This window comes from Cucurbita maxima, unplaced genomic scaffold (assembly GCF_002738345.1).
Source record: "Cucurbita maxima cultivar Rimu unplaced genomic scaffold, Cmax_1.0 Cma_Scf00684, whole genome shotgun sequence".
In the NCBI taxonomy this organism is placed as follows: domain Eukaryota; kingdom Viridiplantae; phylum Streptophyta; class Magnoliopsida; order Cucurbitales; family Cucurbitaceae; genus Cucurbita; species Cucurbita maxima.
Window position 1 is genome coordinate 4,857 of NW_019272700.1, and position 8,323 is coordinate 13,179.

Genomic DNA, 8,323 nt, shown 5'->3' on the forward strand with positions numbered 1-8,323 from the left:
TTTGGCCAGAAAAGGGAACATGTCTTTCTGGTGGATGTGGTGATGAAAGATGCATATGGTTTGCCGATACTAAATGGTTTTCATTGTTTAATAGTCCTCAAAACAAATTTGAGTTAAAATAATTATGAAAAATAAAAACATGTACACTGAAGCTCAAATGAGAGTATTTGGGTAAAACATGGAATTCTCATCACTAATCTACAGCCACACATTGGTCAAGTCTTCACGACCACAACATAGAATTCTCACCATTAAACTACATAGATCATCTATTAAATTTTTTATTAAATTACTCCTAAATACTTAGGATGGTTGATTTTGATGACCAATATCAAAGCCATCAAGTGTTAGATTCAAATTTTAAATCTAGGCGACCAATTTCAAGTTCTCTACGGTAAAAGAAATAATGCATTTATATAACAATATCAAAATCAATCATAAACTTTCTTTTACTTCCATAATTTTATGAAACATTTGCTTGGAAAGTGTCTAAAATATAAGTGAAAGGTATCTCAAATTAAGCACGGAGGAATAACATTTCATGTTTCTAAATTAAATGAGTGAAGTATTTTTCTTCAATCTGGCATGAACAATTGGATTCCCGAGAATTCTCACAACTCATCATGATTTTCATTTCTTCCACCGGGTGTTTAGGTCAAAAAATGCAATCACATACAATCATGGTGCCTATCTTTTCATAAGACATCATGACCTTATTCTCTACTTCAAGTTCGAGTAAAGTTTGATGTGTTGCATAATATCATCATGTACATAATAAGGAAGTGTACATATGTGTACTAATCATAACAAGGAAGTATCTCAATACATTTGACATGCAAAATGTATGAGGTCTCACAGTTTCGAATCATGATATATAGTTATGATGCAAATCATCCATCCATTCTTTTTACGATATAATGTTCCTATGAGACATGCATACGTATACTGAACATATCTTTTATGGTTAATCTACATGACTTGTCAATGACTCATAGGCACAGCGTGAACATGTTAACCTAATATGCATGGTGTAATATATGGAGGTTCATGCATTATATATCATCCATATCACAACGTAGATTCACAGCATAGTATCATTCATATCATAATATAAAGTGTCACATAGAACAACACATATTAACAAGGGCTACAAGACACTTGTCATTCATACAACATAAAAGTAATCCAACGTGGCCCATAAGCATCAATAGTTTTACTTTTATGTTCAAGATGTGTGACTAAACTGAAACTATCAAACTAAAACTTACATTATGTAATAACTTCAACTATTTTTCCTGTTCTCTATTTTTATTACATCTATTCGTATAAATAATTTTGAAATAATCAAACTTTGCATCGGTTGAAAATTGATAATACTACTTGCACATGAATTTCATTATTATCCAAATCGAATAAATGAATGAAATAATGATATATTAAAAATGAAAAAAATTTGTCATAGGAGGTCATTTGATCTATTTGTATGACTCTGAGGTCTTGAGTTCAATTCTTGTAATACTTGAACGTGGTCTTAAGATAAACTAATAACTTTACTACAGACATACTCATCGACTCATGTAGTTTTATGAACGTGTCCAACTTCATTAGTTTTGTCATAATATATACAACTAACTTGTTCTTGTGTGACACAATGCTTCAGCTCAATAACTCCATCTCTGGTCAAATCATGCAGGAAATGAAACCTCACATCAATGTATTTACTACGTCCATGAATGATTGAATTCTTGGATAGCTTAACAGTGAAACTGTTATCAAATAACATTTTTTTTCATAAACTCTCCTCATCCACACCCCTTGACAAGCACAAGAGGAAGCTGCCACAATTTCTGCTTCAGTAGTAGACAAAGTAACTACAAGTTGTTTTTTGGAGGACCAAGACATAGTTCCATCACTGAGTAAGAACACATAACCAGAAGTGCTTTTCCTGTCATATATATCTCCTGCAAAATCACGGTCAGTATATGCTATCAACTCTCCATTACCCGTTTTCTGATAAAGAACTCCCAAATCTATAATACCTTTTAAGTATCTCAACACCCTTTTTGCAGCTTGCAAATGCAGCTCTGATGAATTTGCCATAAATATACTAATGAGAGACACTACATACATTAAATCCAACCTTGTTGCAATAAGATACATTAAATTCATCCTTTGTTAGTCTAACCCCAGGAACAACATGGTTTTTCATACTATTACTTTTTTCATCATAAACTTGACCAAAACTTCTTTTGCATACTTTCTTTAACTAATATAAATGTCTTCAGGATTTTGTAAAATCTCTACACCGAGAAAATATTTCATTTTTTCCCAAATCAGTCATTTCAAATTGAAGTTTCATAGAATTCTTGAACTTAACAAATATGCTCTCATCATTACCAATAAAAATTAGATCGTCAACATATGGACTAACAATCAAAATTTTACCTCTATCTCTTGTTTGTATGAATAGAGTATGGTCACAGTTGCACCTCTCAAATCCTTCTATGACGAAATGGGCTTTAAATCGACTAAATCTTCCACATAAGACTTGGTTAAGGCCATATAATGTCTTTTTTAATTTGTATACCTTGTATTCTTGACATTTTTTCTCATAACCTTGTGGTTGCTCGACAAAGACGGCTTCTTATAACTCTCCATATAAGAAAGCACTTTTCACGTCAAGCTGATACACTTTCCAACTATTCCGAGCTGCTAAAGCAATTATCATTCGAATAGTATCCCACCTAGCTACAGGTACAAATGCCTTGGTATAGTCTATACCATGTTGTTGTGCATAACTTTTTGCTACCAACGTAGCCTTATACTTGTCAACTTCGCCATTTTCTTTGAGTTTGATTTTGAAAACCCACTTTACTCCAATCTTCTTCATTCCTCTAGGAAAATTTGTCAACTCCCAAGTCTCATTTCGTTCGATGGCTTCTATCTCCAAGTCCATTGTAGCTCACCATTTTGAACTTTGAACAGCTTCTTCAAAGGTAGTCGAATCTATAGTTGAGGTTAATAGAACTAAATTGTTGTGCTCAGCTTCTTCAGAAAATTCTCCCTTGCTCACATAATCTCCATCCATAATGGTGCTCTTCTATTTCTCACTTCGGGTGTGCTTTAGATGGATCATTGGAATATATATTAACTTCCCCTTCTTCTTCTACTATCACCTCCTCTTCAGATTCTTCCTCACTTTGATCATGTTCGCTTTCTTCTATATTACTATCTTTCCATTCGTGGGTATCAAGTTCAACTTCTTCGTTAGTTTTACCCCAATTCCAACATTTGTTTTCTTCAAAAATCACCTCTCTGCTTGCAATTATCTTCTTGGACACTAGAACATAGAGTCTATATGTTTTAGACTCTTCACTCATCCCTAGTAGCACACACTGAAAATTTTGATCATCTAACTTCTTTCTCTTACCGTCTGATACATGAACACGGTCAATGTATCCAAAAACTAAAAAATAATTAGTATTAGGTTTTGCGCCACTTCAAGCCTCCTCTGAAGTCATATTTTTCACTACCACTGTAAGACTTCTATTGAGCACGTGCAATATCCAGTTTACTGCTTCTGGCCAAAAATTCTTTGGAACTTGCTTCTCTGATAATATACTTATAATCATGTTCATGATTGTTCTGTTCTTGCACTCATCTAGACTCGCTATAAGTTTTCTACTGATACCATTAGTTTTGCAAAAACTATTGAACTCGTGAGAGGTGTACTCTCCACCCCTATCTATGGGTAGACAACGAATAAAATCTCCAATCTCTTTATCAACAAGATTTTTTTCAGCAAGAAAATATATTCACACATTGCGACGGTAATCATCAATAAAACTTATAAAATACCTCTTATTACTGTTGGAAATAGCTTTGATGGATCCACAGACGTCTGCATGTACCAGTTACAGCCTTTGTTTTGTTCTCCATAAACATCTCTTTGGAAATGCATCCCTATGTTGCTTTCCCACCATGCAATCCATGCATATTTTAGACGATGTTTTCAACTGGGGTAACTCTCTAACCATTTGTTTATGTTGCAATGTTCTCAAACCTTTGAAACATAGATGCCCATATCTGCGGTGCCAAATATGAGTGTTGTCTTCTATAATTGTTTGGAAGCAAGTGGCGGTTTGCCGCATGAGTCTTACAAGTAATATGAACATTTTATTTGCAGACATTGTTGTTTGCAGAATAAGTCCCTTCTTGGGAAGATATATTTTGCATCTCCATGCTGTATCAAAATAGATACCCCTTTTTGTTGCAATTGTCCAAGACTTAATAGATTATTTTTAAACTTGGGTATATAAAAACCATGAGTGATTACCTTGACGCCAACAACTTGCAATCTAATGTTATCTTTTCCTAACACCGCCATCTTGAAATTATTTCCAAGCTTCACAGATTGTCGGAACTCCTTGTCAAAATCTGAGAACCATTCCTTGTTTGAACACATATGATTGCTACACCCCGAATCAAGGAACCAAACATCTTCCCTCCTAATTTGATTGAGCTCAACATAGGATATCAACAACATTTCTCTTTATCCCCAAGTTCATTATAATTTGCTTCTTTTTCCAATTGAGGACACTCGTATCTAAAGTGTTCTAACTGATGACATTTATAACACTCAACTGTACTTTTGTTGAATGAATGTCTACCTCTTCCTCTTCCTCTACCTCTTCCTCGAAAACTTTCACGAGCTCGATCACCTTCTCTTCCACCGAATCTATAATCGTATGTCACCTTTAGTTCTTGTTCATCACTTACTCATTCATCGACTGTTAAAGTGTCTAAGTTATTAGACTCTTCAATAAAACATATAACATAGTCAAATCTTGATGTGATTGATCTCAAGATTTTTTCAATAATCACTGTTTGTTTCATGTTTCGCCATGAATTTTCATCTTGTTTACAATGGTGAGACTTCAAGCAAAATATGCACAAACACTCTCGCCTTCTTTCATTGGTAAGACTTCAAACTTTTTTGTAAGAGCTTAGAGTTGTGCTCTTTTGACTCTTGTGGAACCCTGATACTTCTACTTCATAGAGTCCCAAATTTGTTTTGCAGCATCTCTATTAAGATCGTTCCCATAGTAGTTCGATCAATGGCTTAGAACAAAATAATTCTTGACCTTCAAGTCTTTCAACTGAGGGTATGCAATTGTGTTTGTTGTGCTTCGATAATCTCTTCTCCTTTGGCTACGACAGGGATTCCGGTCTCCACTAAGGACCAGTATTCCTTTCAACGAAGAAAGTTTTCATAAGCATAGACCAATGATCATAGTGGCCATCAAACTTAGGAATTGTTGGTAAAACGAAATTGGTTTCAGCTGCCATATTTTGAATCTCTTTCAACTCACTATTTAAGAAAAAAGGCTGCAGTTTCTTCTTCTCACAATTAGGCCTTGCATTGTAGCTCTGATACCAAATGTTGTATACACACAACTAAAACTTTGAAATCAATTGTGTTATCAAACAAATCAACTTGGTTGACTTTTATAGTCTTACAAACTAACAAATTTAGGAATGATAAAATTAGCCGACTCAAAAAATAAGAAATTCAAACCCCCACTAATAAATTAATTTAGTTGTCCTCACATTCCTACAAATGTACATCCTAATTAAATGGTAGCTATTTCAACCCTAGAGAAAAGGTCTAGTATGACCATCTTTAATAATCTACGTCTTGACAATCTATATTTTATTTACATGTGCTTAGAATGCGAAATGAGATTCTCAACCTAACTCACATTAGAGAATAACTTTGGTTGTTTTTTCTTTTCTCACTATTAACTTTGTATTTATTAGAGATTGTATTAACAAGTTGAGAATGACCACACTAAGTAACTGTTTGGATCTAAATAGTCATTGATATATTAATAAGTAGCACATGGATTTCATTATTGTCTTCTTTTTATTAAAATAGGGTAAACACAAATAATTTGATTTTTTTACTTCCAAATGTTACCTAGAATATTCAAATAAACTGTTAAAAAATATGGATGGGGAAAAACTTATTAAATAAGTATCTTTTTCTAACGTTAAATTTGTTTCAAAATAACCTTTTTGTGAACTCTATTAAAGTAAGATGAAAATTAGTGAAGAAGAATGGTTGAATAATTATACAAATGTTCTAATAAATTAATTGATTTTATTCCTTGAAACCCTATCAAATACAAAACTAAAAACAAAGACAAATCATTTTCAAAATTTAGAGATCTATAAGAAACAAATAAGATACTATTATTCTTTTTAAAGTTCATAGATTTATGACGAACAAATCTTGAAAAATTTGTGGTCCCATGGTCTAGTGGTTAGGACATTGGACTTTGAATCCAGTAACCCGAGTTCAAATCTCGGTGGGACCTTTGCTATATTTCTCTACTCAAAAGTAAAAGTCACATGCATAATAGATATAAAATTAAAACTTTGATTACTAAATATAAAACTCAACTTTACATTTATTAAAGAAATTGATTTTAATGTGTTAGAAACTCTATTAGATATATATAAAGTATTTATGTAATATAAAACTCAACTTTACCTTTATTAAAGTAATTGATTTTAATGTGTTGAAACTCTATTAGATATATATAAAGTAATTAACTTGACATATTATATATTGTTTAGAGATGATATAAAGTTGAAAGTGTATAAAAATATTATCTATTTTTTCAATTTTAGAAATTTATAAGACACAAATTTTATGAAGATGTATGGTCCCATGGTCTTTCGATACAAAAATGAATTTGATCCTTATTAAAAAAAGCTGAATTTTGTTTCCTTAGGTAACCTTATCTATGACGTATTAACTCCCAATTTCTTCATTAAAAGCCCTCAACTTAATCTTCTAAAGCTAAAGAAAGGCTCAATTTTGAAGAAAATGGATTGTAAGTAAGACTTTGATCCTTACTCCCAAATTTTAAACGAAAATAATTTTCTTCAATTGGACTTACTAAGTCTTGTTTGAAGGTGTTAATATAACACATGCGGAAGCAATTTGGATCTTAGGCACTTTTAGAACATCAATTATAGTAAATAACTAGCATCTTCATAAGTATTAAAACTTAATGAGTTTGAATACTAACTTTTTGTAGTTCAAATTTCTTTTTCCTCACGAATAGGTTTCGAACCACCACTAGTGTCTTCTCCACTATCCTCCAGCCTTAGAACGGGATTGTGGAATTCGGTGAGTGACTTAAACTGGGGAGGGATTTTGTACATGTATTATGATCACTCTATTTATAGAGTCATGTTTGCATCTTCATGCAAATTTGAGATCACCAAATTTTGATACTCAAAGTTCCACTCAAATGTTTGGGATTTTGTGGCAAGCATGCATGCTTGAGTTAACCAAATTTTGACACTCAAAATTCCACTCAAATTTGTGGGGTTTATTTGACAAGCATGTAAGTTTGGTTAAACCAAATTTTGACACCTCAAAATTCCACTAACATGGATTTTTCCAATCCCAAAGTAATATTAAATTTGAATGATTAAACTATTTAATGAATATTGAATATTAATTCAAATGTCAATCCCAATTAATTTTAACCCATATTTGATTAAGATATTTAAATCTTATATAAATATCTCAGATTCTCTCTTTTTGTTTAATTCGTAAATAAATAAAAAAGCGGTTAAATATATCGTATATATGTAGCGCATTCTCCCTAATTTGAATTCCAACACTTCGAACTCACTCGTCACACTGTTCTATGGTTTAGTCCGATATGAGCTAGCAGAGAGACCTAATGGATCTATAGATCATGGGCTCTAATGATCCAAGATTAACTGGTTAAACTCATTAACCTTGTTAACCAACATTCGTTAACTACTAAGACATTCCACTATAGCCTAGTAGTTGCACTCCCCTCACTAGAGCTGAGTCAATTTACCATTTTACCCCTGCATTTACTTCTTGTTTCTTATGTCTCATTGATCCTCTAATGAACAATTGGTTTGTTGTCCAACCAGTAAACCGGATCCCTCTCAGGTCAATGAGAGGGTGGGGCCCCTTGTTCAAGACCAGGAGTCAGTACTTAAGGGAACTACCTATCTTCTAACCCTAAAAGTGGGTAGGAGTGAATTCAATCTTGCACCCCACGTCCCTAGCCATTTACCCAGTTTTACTCCTATATGGGAGGCCCATTGAGTCGGCGAACTTGAGCCACTTTCACCAATGCAAATCTAAGGATAATTCTGAATAAACAGGAGTTCATGGTTAGCTAAGGATTAAGATCGAGTTACCTAGGTCATCGAATGAAAAGAAAATCAGTCTCAATAGTAAACAACATTATAAAGTGAGAGT

The 8,323-nt window shown here is 33.0% G+C and overlaps 1 non-coding gene across 1 annotated transcript; it reads left to right on the forward strand.

Moving 5' to 3' along the window:
- The first annotated feature begins 6,308 nt into the window (after nt 1-6,308).
- Nucleotides 6,309-6,380, forward strand: TRNAQ-UUG. Its single transcript has one exon. It is a non-coding gene; the product is annotated as a tRNA-Gln (tRNA).
- Nucleotides 6,381-8,323: the final 1,943 nt, after the last annotated feature.